General features: G+C 38.9%; 1 long non-coding RNA gene across 1 annotated transcript in view; it reads left to right on the plus strand.

The window, feature by feature from the left end:
* LOC142045525 (uncharacterized) overlaps positions 1–16,182 on the plus strand; it is a 16,281-nt gene extending 99 nt beyond the window's left edge. The window contains exons 1-3 of the long non-coding RNA XR_012654634.1: positions 1–1,780; positions 13,406–14,644; positions 15,759–16,182. The exon at positions 1–1,780 is cut by the window's left edge and continues 99 nt beyond it. This is a non-coding gene — a long non-coding RNA (uncharacterized LOC142045525). The remainder of the gene's footprint in view (positions 1,781–13,405; positions 14,645–15,758) is intronic.
* The last annotated feature ends 1,104 nt before the right edge of the window (positions 16,183–17,286 follow it).

Here is a 17,286-nt window from a genome sequence, read left to right on the forward strand (position 1 = left end):
AAGATGACTACAGAAAGATATATATTACATTTATTTCAATTCCTTATTTGGACTCACACCTGAATTTAGACTCTAGTGGACTTTAACATCAAATACATAGATGAATGCATGATATCTGTTTCATTTTTTATTTAGCTTTTGTATAAGCAGTGAGGATCCAAACTGTCACAAATAATCAGCTGTGTTCTGGTCCAAATGACTCCTGGTGGACAGTGTTGTTCCTGAGAAATGCCTTAGAAATTATTCTTCCCACTGAAGTACCAGAAATAGAACTAAACCATAGTTCGTCATTATCTAAGATCAGTATCTTTTAGATAACAGTCCAGAAAACTCATAAAGAATCAACTGGAAATTCATAGTGAAAAGAACTTGGTACTCGCCAGAAGTTTATACTTATGTTTTTGTTGTTTGTTTCCAAGTTTTACTGATGGATACCTGAAACACAGAGTTGCCTGTAAAGTTATTCAAGTTGAGGTCAGTACCAAAGCATGTGTTTGTTATGATTCACAGGTGGGAATTCAACACAAGTGTAAGGGATGATTTGCCCAGGAAGACAGACCTACTCTTAATGTGCCTGGCCAATGTGCAGGGAGACATCTCTGTTGGATTGACATGGGGACGCAGCAGCAGACCCTGAAATCGGAATTCTTGCGGCACCAAGCAATGATGAAGGGATCTGTGAAACAGTGCAGTACCTCCTCATACCTGAAAAACAGAGGAACTTTATGCAGATATCAATAGTTTTCTTCCTTATTTCTGTATTTTACGCCCTGTCAACAGAGAAGGTGACTAGCTAATTCTGAATGAGAGAAACGCTACAGAAAACCAGAAGACCCTCTACATAAGCTCCTAGAGGCATAAACATTATTTATAGCACTTCATTCTTACTTAACTGAGGGAAGTAAGTGCTAATAAATGCTCAAAACAAAGAGATTAGAAATGTGATTTAGCACAGTCAGGGATGATGGTTATTCATCAGAAATACCTATTCATTTTTTTTCTATTTATTTTTCTTCATTTTTCATTGACATAGTTGCCTAAGAGACTGTTTTGATATTGATAGTTCAGGGAGGAGCAAATGCATGCATTAAGGACTTGGATGAGTGTCTGCTATTTGAATTTGCTGGAGATTTTATTAAATAGCACCGTAGCTCAGGACAAGCTGATTGCATTTCACAGCCTATTTCCCCAATACTCCCTAAATGCTGATTTACCAAGAAGGAAATGCATGTACACATACTCTGGAGCATGTGTTAAAGCTGTGCTAAACATTTTCCATGTAACTTCCAGCTGGCAACATTTTGCCAGAAAGCCTGGTACTTAGAAATGATAAATAAATAAAACAAACAGAAACTTGTGTTGTAATAAGGAGACAATGGAACAGCTGCAGGGCATGGAGTAAATTCAGCTTGACTTGATGCGGACACAGTGGCTGGATTTTACCCAAGAGATATTAGCAACATTCAGATTCCTAAGGGGAAGACTGTGGAGAGGGAAGAAGGGATCTCCTTGGGAGGTCTCTTAACACATTTGGAAAAATAAACACAGAAACGATGAAAAATAATATTTAAGCAGCAAAATCAGCATACACTGTCCTCCTGCAGTATGCTGAAAAAACATGAACTTGTCTTGGGAAGAAAAAAAAATAATGAACAGAGCTTTGTTTTGTTTTATTTTGTTTGGAGGAATAATACGAAGAAGATGGAGGGGGGCTGGAGCTTGGGAAGGCAAACTCTGTGACAACAACAGCCACCAAGCGAAGGAAAGAGAAAGAGTGAAGGTAAGGAAAGCGAGTGCAAAGAGGGTGTATCAAGTGTGCTTCTAAAGGGTGCTACTCATTAAAAGAAAAGAAAAGAAAACCCATCCAAACTTCCTTAATTATATTTTTAAGGGCAAAAGTAACACATAGCACAAATGTTTCTGTGATGAAAACATTTTCAGTTCAAGCAAAATTTGAGAGCAGCTCCTCAGCAGTGGTAACTGCAAGTGCAATAGCAAAAGCTACAGTAGGTGCAACATTTACATCTGTTTTTCTTTACCTTTCATGGGTGGGCTGTCTTTTACTTATAGTACTGTACATCGATTGTTCTTTGCTGAACACGTTACAGTAGTAGATCACTGAGACTTGTATTATCAGTGTCCTCTTGTTATTGAAGGCCAAATCCTGGGTTTCTTTCTCATACAATATAGTTCTATATATGAGGGATGAACACCCTGATATATCTTTACACTTTAGGCACCCACATTTGGAAACAATGGCCTCAGAACTGTGTAAGGACCACAGTGGTGAAACTGGAAACCAGGGATCAAACTTATAAACAGTATAAATCAAGTGGGTAAATCAGATTCCTGTATGTTGATCTCATGTTGCTCAACTGGTAGGCAGAACTTTCTGAGTTGGAAACTGTAGTAGTTTAAAAGAAAGTGAAATGGGGTCACATTAATCTGTACTCTCTTACGTTTTCACTCAAATACATGAAGGAGGCTAAGCAAGACTTTCCAACATAACTGTCACTCTGACTTTGGCTTGACTGGGTTGTCATGATCAAATGACTTCAGTTGCCTGGTATGCGCTCCTCTGCTTTTCACATCCTTGACATCCCAGTTTATACACGTGTGCACGCTGACTTCCTCCAGGACACCACAACCCGTCCTGATAATTGCACTGCTAAAGCTACCCGCTGTGTTAAAGGTCAGCAGCAGGGCCTTAGCGGTGAAGTGGCACTTGCCTATCAAAATGCAAAATACTGGGGTGAAAGAAGTAAAACTCGACTATTATACGTTACAAAACTCGAGACATTCAAAGTCGAGTATATCATTCTCATGTTCCAATACCCAGAGAAGAATGTCACAGCATGACTCCATCCTCGTGACGGAGACTGAAAGAAGAATGAAAAATAATGCAAAGTTATCTCCTTTTTGTTAGAATCTATTGTAATCTTGTGTTCTTCCTCTGTTGTTGCACCGAAATAAAGACATTTTAATCCCAGGGTACAACGGAGAGAAACCCTGATCTAATAATTGCAAAACCTCCCGATCCGATATTTTAGAACTCAGAGTACTTGTCACTTATGAATATTCATACAGACCACCAAAAGAATTATATTCTGTCTGCAGTTACAGGCAGGAAAAGAACACAGTAAATTCTAAAGAGACAGCAGTATTTTATGGAACACTTGTGAAATATTAAGGGGATCCACAACAAAATTCTTGTAGGAAAATGGGTCAGGAGAGGTATATGGAACAGTGATAACACCGTCACGGAACACATCTTTTAGAGATAAAGAAAATACAGGAATTCATCTCAGGTCTTAGAAAAGTTGGAATTCTTCAAGGTAACCTGATAATGTGTATGTTTCTCTTACATGCAGGAGTATCCATGCTGGTCAGGTAAGACATTGAATGCAAAAGGCTTATACAAACTTTGTAAAAGAAACTAGGAAACCAAGCTAAACACAAACTTTATCTTAATGGAAGACAAGTTTTTATCTGAAGAAGGAATTTACCTCCTGAAAGACTGCCCTAAGGTTTACACTTAAGGATAGTTAAAAATGTGAAATATGTTACACTTGTATGTGTCCCTTCCTTTATGATTAAGTAAACTGCAGAATTCCTTGATGGTAAAAGAATAAATGTTTAAGAAGATTACTTTCCAGTGCTTTCTGACATGTCAGCACTTACATATAAAAAGGCCTAATCTCACCCTAGCAAGAAATAAATGGACTTGTTCCAATGGCAGATGTACTAACCCAAGCAGATAGTAAGTTGTTTGGTTTGGAGGACCAACTTTCATCTGAAGTGGGAGACTTTTTGTGTTCACAGTATTCCCTGAAGAAATGAAAGTGGCCATTTATGAGTTCTTCCATTAATAAACACCTTAAAAATAGAGGTAAGGTAGTGTCGAGACCTCTAAAACCAGAGGCTGGTGGTAGCTTACTTGCTACCACACTGCTGCTGAAAGGAAGGGAGCACTCTCTCTCCTCCTCTCGCACCTCTCTTCCTACTTTTCCTTCTTTCCTCCCCTTCTCCTGGAAAGACAGTTGTCCCTCCCTTGCAGCAGCTCTGATGCTTCATTGGGCTTTTTTTTTTTTTTTTTTCCCCTCCTCATTAACACATCAGAAAACCACTCAGCTAATGTAATGGCTTTGCTTCTGCCATTTTAAGGAGTGAAAGTTACCTATGATGAAGTCTGGCAGGCTCCAGAGCCAGCACAATTTTGTAAAGACCAGAACTTTGCAGTTGTTTGTAGGAGGCAGGAGCTTTGTTTTCTGGCAATGTACAGACGTTAACTCATCTCTCTGCATCTCATGGGATTGTATTCCAAGACTGGAGCTCTTTTCAAAATTGATGGGTTTTTTCAGGCATGAAGAGTCAAATTTCATAACAAAAATACTTATTGATGTGTTGGTTGTGTGTGACAGGAGAAGACAGACCAAATTGTCAGAACAATAGTTTCTTTCTCAAAATTGTTATGAAAATTGAGTTTTAAGGTGGAAGACTGATGAAAAATATTTAATGGCCTCAAATCAAATTTACCATGTAAAACTCTTCTCTCACCGAAATGGGAAAGAAAAAAAAATTGTTTAATATGACTGCAAACTTCCCTTTTGTTTCAGAAGTTTTCACATGTAGAACAGGCAAAGGAAACCACAGATTATTGGTGCTTCAGCTCTGACCTCTGCCTTGGGGACTCTGGAGCGGCTACACCTGCCTCTGCCCTACCGACCCTGGCTTGTAGTCTGAGGCACAAGGGCTGGAGCGCTCTCAGGCTCTTTGATTGACAGTGTTCCACTTTGTATGCATAATAGTCTGTTCTTTCATTGACTAAATGAAATCAGACTCCTGGCCACTAGTGTGATGTCATTTGTCCCTGCTCCAGGCCAGTCGCATTCAGTCCGTGCAACCTCTTTGAGGGGCAGATGTTTTCTGGCTTAGCTGAGTCTGCAGTCCGAACTGCTGAGTTTTCTAGATTTCTGCAGGTGGAAGATGCAGCTCATCGTCCTCCCAGGTAAATGTCTTAATCCTTAGAACAAAATTTAAAATATTCTAGAGAGACAAAAAATAGCTGCAAAAGAAGAAATGTCATGAGCTTAACACTTGACCAAGACCTTCCAGGTGTCTTGGAAGAAACTCTTCTTGGGAGTTTTGTGGGTGAGCTGAAGTGTGAGGGGAAATTCTTCTGGCTATCTCACTAAGTAACAGTTTCCATTTCTGAAATTACGTACGTAGACCCTTACCTTTGCTTTCAGTCCCTGCTACTTATTATACTTGACCATTTATTGTATTTCAGTATGTTTCCATCTTCTGCCTGGGTCTCGTTTCCACAGAACAGCTTCAATTTAAAGAATTTTATTTCCATCCTTCGCTTGAAGATCTGCAATTGCCAAAGGAATGCCTCTGGCTATTTGCCCTGATCTTTCCAAAAAGTCTCCATGCCGAAGTTGCTTTTATATTGGTGCCAGATCCCGTCCCGAGGACTTGACTTTCCCTGGGGCACCAGACCTAAAGTTGTTCAATGAGAGCAAAATTTGCTTTTGGGAAGCCTCTGAATGCTTTAGTCTATGTCAGACAAGTAGGTCTTCATGCACCAGGTGCTGAGAATCATATCCAGTCTTGAGTTAAACCCATGAAAACCCATTAAAGTCAATGGAGATGCACGAGGAGAAGTGAGTAAGTAGTATTTAGCTCAGAAATGCTGGGCTCTCATCTGTAGGCTTAATAATCTATTGATAGAGTCATCCTGTGTTCCAAAGCATGCCAACACTTCCTATAACATGTTGTGATTGTGCTGCGCTTTCAGCAAAGGTGGGTCGTGTGTTTAAAAATGACATTTGCTTTACCATTCTGCCTAAATTGTGGATAATGTTTTAATAAATGGTATTTTTAAAAAGAAATATATTATTTGATAAAATTATTACTCAAACTGAATTCCATCAAATTGTCACAGTTGTTATGTGCTTAAAAAGCTTCTGCTCCTCTATTATTAAGTGGTAAAAGATTATAATTTGATAAAAATGGATACTAAAATGACTGATTTTAAAAAGTATGTTTCAATAAAATTCAGCATAAAAATTCAAAGCAAAATGTAAAAAAAAGATTTTCTTTATTATTTTAAATCTACACATTTAAAAATATTTCAGCAAAAAAATGAATGTTGTAATAGAAGGTACATCACATGTACTACATACTCCTCAGTTTCCAGCACTCTTTCATTTACTTATATGACGATTCATCAGTCCATACTTATACACTATAAACTTCTTTACTCTAATAGATACAGCATTTACACTGTAAACATTAATATACGTACGAAGGAGGTGTGGTAGTGGAAGTTAAGATTTAGTACTTTGCAAACCCTCTTAGTCAAGGGCATTAGTTTTGGGGGCATATATACCTCCATCCCTGGAGAAGCTTTTTTTGCAGTCATAATTGCATAACTGTGCTTTTCTAACATGACCAGTAAATATATTGCAGCAGATTTTTCCTGGACATGAATATAACCATAATGAACACTCTTTTTTTAACTGATAGAAACATGAGGATGCAAACTGCAGAAAGCAGTTTAAAATAAAATCAAACAATAAGCAACTAGGGATCAGGCCTTCAAAAGAGAATGGTTTGAAAACTGGAGAATAAAAAGCTTTGAGGGAATTTAAAAAAGAGGGACCTGAACTGGTAGTGAAAGAAAAGTTTGCTTATTATTAAATCAGCAACATTGTCAATTGAATAGGAAATAGAAACTAACTAAATAAGTAAACTACAGAAAAGAAGAAACAAAAAGAACAGCATAGGAATGACCCAGACAGTATCAAAGATAGTAATAATTTCTTGAATACTTGGTAAACTAACAGAAACCAAGCGTAAAGCTATAAAAAGCTAGACCCTGCGTATTTAGATTTGTTCCTGGTATTGTAAGATTGCTTCTATTAAACAAACAAACCCCCCCAAACCAAAACAAAAGAAGGTGGGCCTTGGTCTGACCCTGGGATGTCAGTTCTCGTGCCTGGCGCCGTTCACCGCGTCCAGGAGAGCAGCAGTGCCTCAGAGCATCCCTCTGCGCTTTCACGTGGTGTTTGTCGTTCGTGCAAGAGGTCGTGCGAGCGCTTCAGTACGCTACTTACAGTGGCAACTTGAACAAGAAGGATCCTGCTACAAAACAAGGCATCAGGAGTAATTGATTAGGGGAGTGAGTTATTGTAACTTGGGCTGCTGCATCACTACCACAATACCAGCTCCAGTGCTACCATCACAGAAACTTAGCATGCTGCTTTCTTCACCCCACAGGTGAGCTGGCCACACCAGACTCCAGTCAAAAGCAAAATTTAACTCAAAGTACGTATTTTTGTGCTTTAACAGGAGTCAAGTAAGAGATAAATTTCAAGTTGTGCTTCAGACTAAAACTAACAGTGAAGCCTTGAGCGTATTGAGACTATAGATAATAAATAAAAATGAAGAACACCATTGCAATACATTCATAAAAGAGTTGATCTTCAGCTGAGTGAAGCGCAGTAGATTTTAATTTTGTAAGAGAATAGGCAGCCTGAGGTCTTGATCTTAATTTAGAACATGCTAGTAGGTCAGGTACCATCACTGGAAACCAAGCTTGGGCACAGGAGTGTAAGCATCAGATGAAGAGACATGTCAAAGTGTGCAGCCCAACCTCTAGGAAGCTGAAAAAAGCCCTAGAAGGTAAGGGGGTGTGGTGCAACGTTTTGTTGACCACGGCATGTAGCCTGGTACCTATATGAAGAATTTCCACCCATGAAACTGGGAGGCAGGTTAGCATTTCCATCACAACCCATGAACCACTTTGGTCTGGTGACATCCCAGGAGACTGAGTGAAAATGCATGAAAGTGCCATTGCTCTTTTGTTGGGCAAATTATCTGTTGCCTTCCAAGGGTAAGATCAGACTGACCACAGCGAGGGTGGGGGGTGGCGGTGGTGGTGGGTGGGGGGAGCGGTCAGCTGAGCATTTCATCACAATGTAAGATAAGATAATATTCTAGAATGGGCAACAACATACTTGGTGTCCCTAGACTGTTATTTGAGCTGTTTAAATGATTTATTTTTCTCTTCTCTTCCTAAATTAAAAATTGCATTTTTGAATTTCCAGATCATCTGAAATATAAAGTTCTTGAAAAAAACCCTGACAATCCCTTCTCCTCAGATTTGCCTGGTATTTATTGAAATATTGAAAAAAAAAAAAAAGCATATTTAGTTTACCTGAATTTTGTTTGTTTTAGAAAAACCAAACCCAAAAATTCAAAATGAAAACTTAGAAGAATATTTTTTGGAAATAGTAAAATTAAGTTTAAATGTATCTGGGTTTTTCCTTTGTTTCCTCCCCCAGAACTACTTGACAAGTTTCTCTCAAATTCATAAATCCAAAAGTAGCTTTTTAAAAGTAATTTATTATTTTCCCTGTCTCCGCATGTAATGTCATGAGCTACTCATCATAAAAATACCAGATTTGTACATGTAGAGTAGGCACCCATCTCTTTTCCTTTTTTTTTTAAAATATATTTTCCATTTGTTTGTGCTATATCGTTCACTTCTTCTATCTACTTGATAATGATCTTGGATTTCTGGTTCCAGTCAGACTCTGATGCTGACTAGCTATTGTTAACATTATTATTTCTTTTTGTTCTTAGTAAGTTGATCTTCAGGTAATTTCTGCATTATTTCTACTAAATATATTCTCTAGATTGTATTACTGGAGTTCACCGAGTTCCCCTAAATAGTCATCATGTGCACAGAAAAACCTCTAAGACCTTAGAGCAACCTAAAGGCTAAAGATGAAGTTCTGACCTTAACAAATGGTATCTCTTTTTGGGTAAGGGCAGTACTTTACTGTAAAGGAGTTCTTGCTTGTTAATACAAACACAGGTCTGGTTTTACGGTAGTATTTATTTATGACTTCTTTATATCAAGGCTCTCTAAACTTCTCCTGTAATATAGTCTGTCACAGTTTCACATAAAACCGTCTACCAGAAGGGATTGACATTAGTTACGAGCGAGAGTAGCAGCAGCTCTTTAGACATATAACTACTGTGCCATTTTGATGTAATTCAGTTTAAATTTCAAACATTTCTATTTAACATAATCAAGTGGTATGAAATCTTCTTTTAAAATGGCAAGTATACAGTACTAGCTCAATTGGCACTTAGCAACGGTCCTTTTACAATATGCACAATAGCTTCCAGCAGGGAGTTTTTTAAGGACCATCCTCTGAGAGCACAAACTCACACACGTACAATCAGGAGACATCAAGGTTCTATCTCCAGCTCCCCTTGAGATGTTATTTAGCTAATGCACAAATGTTACAGCTAAGCTGTTAGCTTGAAAAATAGAACAAGCGGTTGTGTGCAGGTACACATCTTTTCTTTTTTCATTCCAGGATATCTTCATATTATAATTTCACGTAAAGTAAGACATAGAAAGGTGTAGTATGCGATTTTTACTCAATAGATGGATTTCCACATTTAAATGCACTGCTGCAGTCAAGTGCCCCTTCTTGAATACTGTATTATATAGTGGCAAAGCACCGTTGAGTGGGTATACAGCTGCAGTCATTACTGGATATTCTCTGGTTAAAGTATTGCTGGAAAGATAGAGCTCTATCACGGGCTTCCATCACCAGTAAATACTGCTATGAGCATAGCTGTTTTATATCCAATGAAAAGAAAAGATCTGGCCCTGCAGCTAGCTTTCCTCGAGAGAGTCAAATCCTGGCAAACAAGCCCCTTGTCTCAACTGCAAACCTCCCATACTTATTGGTTGTCTTCCAAAAACTGTGCTGAACCATATAATAAGTTCAAATTTCATTAAGCCCGGGAGCAGAGGGAGTTTCTAGCATGCTGCTAAAATCATAGCATAATGTTCTGAACCGGATGATTGCATTATAATCTCATTCCAGTTGGGATCTTCTTTTCCTCATAGAAGGCTTTTAAATCCAAGATAGGAAAGTAAGAGGGGCTCCAACACTGAAGTCTGCAACGGTGCTTAGACGACGTGCACATGGAAAGAGATGATGACATTGATATTGCTGTAGTAATGCTGTCTTGGGTGTAAGACTTCAGTATTGGCTTTAATTCTGTTCGTATGGAAAGCTGCAACAGCAACATGGCAACGCCATGGTGACAGCCCAGAGGACTACCTCTGCCCGATGACAAATTTTTTTTTTTTGAACTAATAAGAATTATGACCCTTTAGTAAGGAGCCTTGATGACAGACTGATGGACAGATCATTCAACCTATTTTCTTCCAGTCAAATGTTTTTTAACAGAAGCACCTCAGAGTAAAATACAGTAGAAGAAAGAAAGAGAAAATGGGCATATATTTTTAGACAGTATGGACATATGTAATGGGAGAATGTTGTTGTACACTTGGAACAATGAATTAGCAGTGTAACGGACTCTTTAAAAAGATGCTCTCTGCTAGTTCCTAACCATGAAATCTATGGAAAAGCCTGGGAATCCATGAAAGCAGGAACAAATTCTGTTTTGTTTTTTTAATATTTTTTTAATCATAGAATAATGCAGATATGAGTTAATGAAGAGAACTTGTGAAATCATGTTGGATTTTTACTGCTTGGTTGGAGGGGGAAAAAAGAGAATCTTTCCAGTCAAAACAGTTGCTTGGACATGTTCCAATTGCAGTGTTTTGATTTGTACATTTTGAAATGACATTTCAAACTTAAATGTACTTTTGTTTAATACAGTGAACTTCAAAAATTAGCTAAACAAAACTGAGGTTTTTATGGTTTAGACTGAATTTTGAAATTTTTTTTAACCTGCAGAAGCCATTGAAACTTATATTGTTTCAGTTTGGGATCAAAGTAATACATTTTCTCTCAATTTTTCAGTTCAGACAGTGAATCAAAGAATCAGTGAAGTGCACGTCTCCGACTATAAGTACTATTATAGGCTTCAGTTGGATTAGGATCCTCTCCTTAATCTGGTCTATTAAAAATGCCTATGTTCTAAATCTGTATGATTTACCTGCTGATTAACAAAATGGAAGACCCCTTTTTAAAAAATTTATTTCTACTGGCAAACTATCAGACACTCTAGGGATTGGTGATCATCTAAAATATTTCAGGTTGGCCCATTCTGACTAATCAGGCACTAGAACACCTGATGTTAGAGACAGTTTTTGTATGGCCATCTTGAGGCCCACAGCGAAACTTGCTCTTCTTGACTCCCAGGGTCTGATTTGAAATATAGCGCTGGACCATAAAGCCGACATATTAGGTGCCCAGAGTCAGACGGTTTATACAGAGTCTTTATTTAAAGGATTCCTGATGACAGTGCAGAGTGACTGATGAGAAATTTTGATGGTTGATAGCGGCTCACTGGCCACACCAGTTTGGGAGTGGTTGTCTCTCTGCATAGATGTCATCTACGTAGGCACAGCAAAAAGCAAGACTGACACGCTGTGGTTCAAGAGTAGAACATCATTTTTAAACTTCTATTGTTTTCTTTTGACCACTATGGTTGCCTAGGCAAAGTGGAACTGGTAAAGTCTGCTGGAGAATTCGCTTGCCCCAAGGCCCAATATTTGATTTTCATGGTTTGTCTTTGGGGTGTTTTAAAGCACTTTTTTTTCTTCAAAATCCAAAGTGCAGCAGTCTACAAAAATTGGTGACAAGTAGCAGATTGTCTTTTTTTTTTTTTTTTTTAACAGAATCATTTTATAATTATAGCCAGTTAAAAAAAAAATTCTATAAGTAGCTCCAAACTAATTCTTGGCTATTCTACAGCTAGAAAAGGCCTAACTAATTTTAAACTATTAAAAAAATCATCTGGACAGGCAAACCTGCCTGCCAAGTTTTAGATGGATAGGATCCAGAGTGGCTGAGATATTAAATGTGAAAACTCAGTTCTTACAGTTGAAATGCCAAACTACAACATCAGGACCCCAATGCTATAACTTTTAAGAGAGCTAAGTGGTGTAATACTGTACATAATTATTTCACTCATGAGCAAAAAGGCCTATTACTCGTAAGCAGAGCTTTAAGTAAGTTATAAGGGATATTTCTTCAGAAACATATGCCAATCATTTGACCAAACAAGATTGTGCTTTGCAGTTATAGGTCACTATTTTTTGGACTTGCTGCCTGGTGCGAATCGACAGACTTTGAAAGTCCATTTGTTATGGCCTCAAGAGATACTTCATAAACTTTTATTTATTTACATTCAAACCATTAGGGCAACAAAGGCTGAATAAAACTTATCTCACCCCATCTTTTTTTTTCTTTATTTCTGTCTTTATCTTGGTTATGTGCAGTGCAGTACAGTACCTGGCAGAGTACCAAGGGCTAAAACTCAGCTTTCTCTGATGTTGGTGTACTAGCAGCTTAAACAGCAGTTTTCCTGCCAATTTAAACTTTTACTTTTTAATGAAGAATTTAAACCAGAAAAGTTAAGCATTCCTTGGATTTGCTCTTTAGTAGGAAGTAAGTTTGAATTGGCACTGTGATTGCTAAAGGTCTTCTTTAAAATCTTATTGAACCAAAACTAGAAATTCTGTTTAAATCTTTGTAGTCATCTAAGAACATAAACCACCAAATGATCAATAAACAAAATTTAAAAAAAAAATCTAAACAAATATATTTTACAACTTGGATTTTGGAGAAACAAGCTCCTCTTTCATTTCTTATTTATTAATTTTAAGTAAAATCATTCAAGACTAACTCATAAGAGAAATTCCCCCTTTGAGGGTGACCTCAAATCTCTCTCAAAATATACAGCTACATAAAATATACACAGAACATTTTATTCCTATACCTGCGCCATCACAGGAAGATTATTTCCAGTCTCTGAAATAACATTGCAGACTTCTGGGGTTTTCTATATATTTTATGTTGAGAAGCTCCAGAAGCTTTCCTTAGTTGTAATAGCTCTCCACAAGCTGGCTCAGTTTACTGCTCTCAGAAGGGGAAGAGGAGGCACGAGACACTTTGTAATGCCCTAGAGCAACATGTAAAGAATCTCGTCTTCTTTCGCCTCTCCTTCTATATATACCCGGTGTTTTCTGTTGATGGGTTTGGGCCAAATGACCAAAAGAGTCCATGGGGCAGGACTGTCATGTGCAGTTGTGATCTTGCAGCTGCTGTTCCTAGCTGCTGACAACTGTGTGACTAATTCTGAGGCCTTTACGAAAGTGTTATCTGGCCATGGATCACCCACGGTGTGGCCTACTGCAAAGGAGACAGCCATCCACTGTCCTAGCTAGTAAACAGCTTGGTCCAGCTATTAATGCAAGAGGAGATGCCTGAGGCTGCGCTTACCTTGAGGCACTTACCCACTTGACTGGCCTTGATGATATTAGTCATATCGTCCAAGAACAGGCTTATCTTCAAAGGCACTGAACTTTTATAGCTCTCATTTCTTTGTGTTACAGGTGCTCTGTTCTTCAGAGAAGAAGGCATACTTGCTCAACTGTTCGTTCCCCTTCCATCAGCCGGTGGCCTGGGGATATGGTGACACTGAAATCATGTCTGCAAAGTGGTTGGAGATCTTTGGGAGCAAGAATGAAGAAAACTGAGAAATATTATTAGATTATGTTTACTTTTCCAGAATTTATGAAATACTTTTTTTGATTTTCAATGCATCTGCTAGCGAAGATTTCACTGTGTTATCAGTGGTCCCACACACCTTTTTGAGGGAAGACTTGCAGTTCATAAAAAAAAACACAAAGAGAGCATCACTGGAACTGCAACATAACTGCAGCAGCACCTGCACTAACTTAGACAATCATGCGTACTTCCCTCAGAGCTTAGTCTTCATTGGAGCCATGGCTCATAATTAACAACTGTCAGCTACTGTGACTACCAGATATTTTAAATTAAAACTGTATTCAGGTTGATTTTCAGATCCTGTGTTATCAGATACTTCCTGAGTTGAAATGGCTGTTCGGACAGGCTTTCAGAAACAAAACATTGTATAGCACTAGGTACAGTTCCTTACGTTCCAAGAAAACAGAAAGAAGCACTGAGCTTCACGTGATAGAGCAGAACTGACTTAGTTGGACTGAATAGGAGTTTTGACTCCCTAGATGTCGTGAGAGGGAAACACGATGAATCACCTGATGAAGCACTGGAGAATTCAGCTCAAATTGGTGCTTTGAAGAAATTATAAATAAAGCTTTACGCAGTGTATCTTCTCTGAACAGTTAAGAGGTCCTCTTCCCTTCAGGTTCACCATGCTATCAGAAGGACAAAGGAGTGGTCTTTTTCAGGGGGAGACGATAGCAATTTTATTTTTCAGGAATGGGCACTAAGCACAATCAGCACTCCTGAGAATGAGGCTGAAGGCCCCAAACTATGATTGTGCCCTCACAGAACATGACTCTACACGTGGACCTCTGAGACCTACATGAATCTGCAACCAGATAACATCAGGGATCTGTTCTATTTTGGCTGAAAAGGGACTTTCCTGCAAACATGCAGAAATGTGTAGCTACTCCACAGAGCTGCTTCTCACCTTAAGTCCTGTATTGAAATTTCTCTTTGCCTGTGGATGAATTAAGCACAAGGCTGGTCATTCAATGTGGACTATGAACTCAATGCTCAAAACCAAGACCAACAGCACAGGAACGGGATGAAATATTTGCTGAAGCAGTTTTGTTAGCCAAACCCAGGTAATATACTTTACAGATTTACACCACAAGGGAGTAACCATTTTGTACTTGAGATCACCACAGAAAAAGAAAAAAATGTCATAAGAATATTTCTGCATTAAAGTGAGTTCATTGCTGTGTAATTTTCTAACCAAAATTACATCCACAACCTTGCAAGATAGGCATGTCTGCACAGTGCCTTCTCTCCCAAAATCTTCCTATGCATCTAGCATTTCTCTAAACTCTAGCGATGAAAGACAGAAGAGAACCCAGCTGTCCTTGAGGGTTCATTCCCTTCATCTGCATCCTTTCTCATCATGAGCTGCATTGACAGCTTTGGTTAGCTTGGCTGCTCCTTCTTAACCCATGGGAAAACTAAGCTTGGCCAACCTTCCGCTCACTGCGGTTTGTTCCCTCTTCCTTTTCCATGCTGGCTCAATTTCCCTGGCTGACATGTTAAATAATCCGGAGGAGCCTGTGTTAGTCCCTTGCAAATCTGCATGGGAGGAAAGGCAAGGGACAAGAAGGTAATGGTAAACCAGCCACAAATGCTGTTGTCTGTGGCGATAGATCCACAGAGCAGGTGGCTTATGCAATGGATGCCTTTGTGTTTCCTCATGCAGATGATTTGGTAGCACATAACTACACCCTGAGTGCAGATACATGGCTCCAGAGACATTTGCTCAGTTTATAGGGTGAGGGAAAAAAGCAGAATATATATTTCAGAACATATTAGATATTTCTGAAATACTTGATGGTACATATACTGTGTGTTTAGTACATGCATTATGCCTCAAAGTATTCATGCATGGATATTTACTTTTATTATTTATAGACCAGTTACAACACCAAGCCCACTTCCAGACATCAAGAATAAACCTGTATTTCACAGCTATTTTTATAACTGATAGTAAATCTTGTAGATGGTGTGAGTACTACGAAAGTTATCTGACCTTGAGCAAAAAGAAAACCCCGCAGGAAGACTTCTGTCTCAGAAAGCATCAAGGTGTGCCTGAAAATGGTTGCTTATTTGCAGCCAGAAACAATTTGGATCTACCCTAGGTTCCTTTTTAAAATGAAAGAACTTGCACACTTAACCCAAAAATCTCAAAGCAAAATGTACTTTCTTTCACAGTGGATTCAGCAAGGTGTGGGGCCGGCAGTTTTTGGAAAAGGCTTCATCGCGGTTCTCCAAGAAATGTACACATCAGCCTTAAACAGCCACATCCGACTGAAAGACCAACATCAGGAAGAACACCGGCACTGTATTCTGCAGCTTGCACCGCACCATATGCTTGCACTGACCAAAAATGTTCCACATGGCTCTCTTTCCTTCATGCCAATGACTCTTTAAGGAGCCAGAAGACTCTGCCAGTAAAAAAGAAGCCAGTTAGGAGTACCAGAGACTAACAGATGTTAAAGTTGGGAGAAACCGCCACAACCATCTCTGATATTCAGCCCACACAAAGCAAGGATTTTTCCCAAGGCTATCTGTATGGTGTCAATATATAATTGCAAAAATGAAAGGGACATAAATATTTTTCAAGTAATTAGCACCTGGAACGGTACGTCTCTACAGTAGTCAGAGGCTGTGCCTGAACAGTTAAGTAGAACAGGCGTTTTCTGGTCTCTGAAGGCAAAGTGGATGTCATGTCCATGCGCCTGAATCTTCGTCCTCCCAGAACAGGGTGCCCACATGGCACATGGCAGATACTGCTCCTGAAAGACCCCCTCCTGAACCTGTGCTTTGCCTCAGGGTGATGGTGGGCACCAGAGTGTGGGAGCAGCCTGGCCGGTAACGGTCCAGCACTCTGACCTACGCTGAAGCCCTGCTTAGCTTACAAGCACGACTGCAATGAGATAGACTATGTCGTGTTAGATGTGCAGCAGAATGAATGGGTTGTGAGAAATTTTAAAGTCTGGCTTTTTTATAGGAACAGACTGAGCATAAATGGGAGTTTTGGACAAATGGTGTCCAGGCGATATGTTATGCAAGGACAACTCTAAAGCGTGAGCTAATATTTTGTTTCAACTCCCATCATGTTATCCTGGGATAGTGACTTGTATAGTTCTACAGAAACATGTGTGTGTGTGTGTGTATATATATATGTGTATATGGAATGCTTATTTGAATGCAGTGTTAAAATCACTGATTTCTAGATAATATCTGCTGTGAGGCAAATTCATTCTAATTATGTAGTAGTCCACTGGCTCTGCAAGTACTGCTCAGAGCTAGGTTAAAAAACTATCAGATGGGTCAAAAAAGGCAAATATTACAGGAATTCTCTACTGATCTTTACTGTAGTAGGAGTATACTGAGGGTCTAGAGGGTTACTTTGGCTGCCTCTGGGATATTGAGTACAAAGTGCTACACCGTATCTTGACAGACAAGTCTTCTATTTTTCTGTCAAAAAAGTTCTAGCTTTGAGAATACAAGAACACAAAATTTGCTATGCATCAGAATAAATAGACATGTAATCCAGAATTTCTCCTTTGAAAATAACTAGACAGGGACTTGCAAAAAAAAAAAAAAAAAAAAATTCACGAGCAGGGAGTGAATGGACAGAGTGATAAGGGTTTTGAAACCTTTTCCTTGTCTTGCAACTCATGGTTGGGGGATTTCCTGAGCAGGAGGCAGTAGGTACATCACTATAGTTATTAAA

The sequence above is a fragment of the Buteo buteo genome, chromosome 28 (assembly GCF_964188355.1).
Source record: "Buteo buteo chromosome 28, bButBut1.hap1.1, whole genome shotgun sequence".
Classification (NCBI taxonomy): Eukaryota; Metazoa; Chordata; class Aves; order Accipitriformes; family Accipitridae; genus Buteo; species Buteo buteo.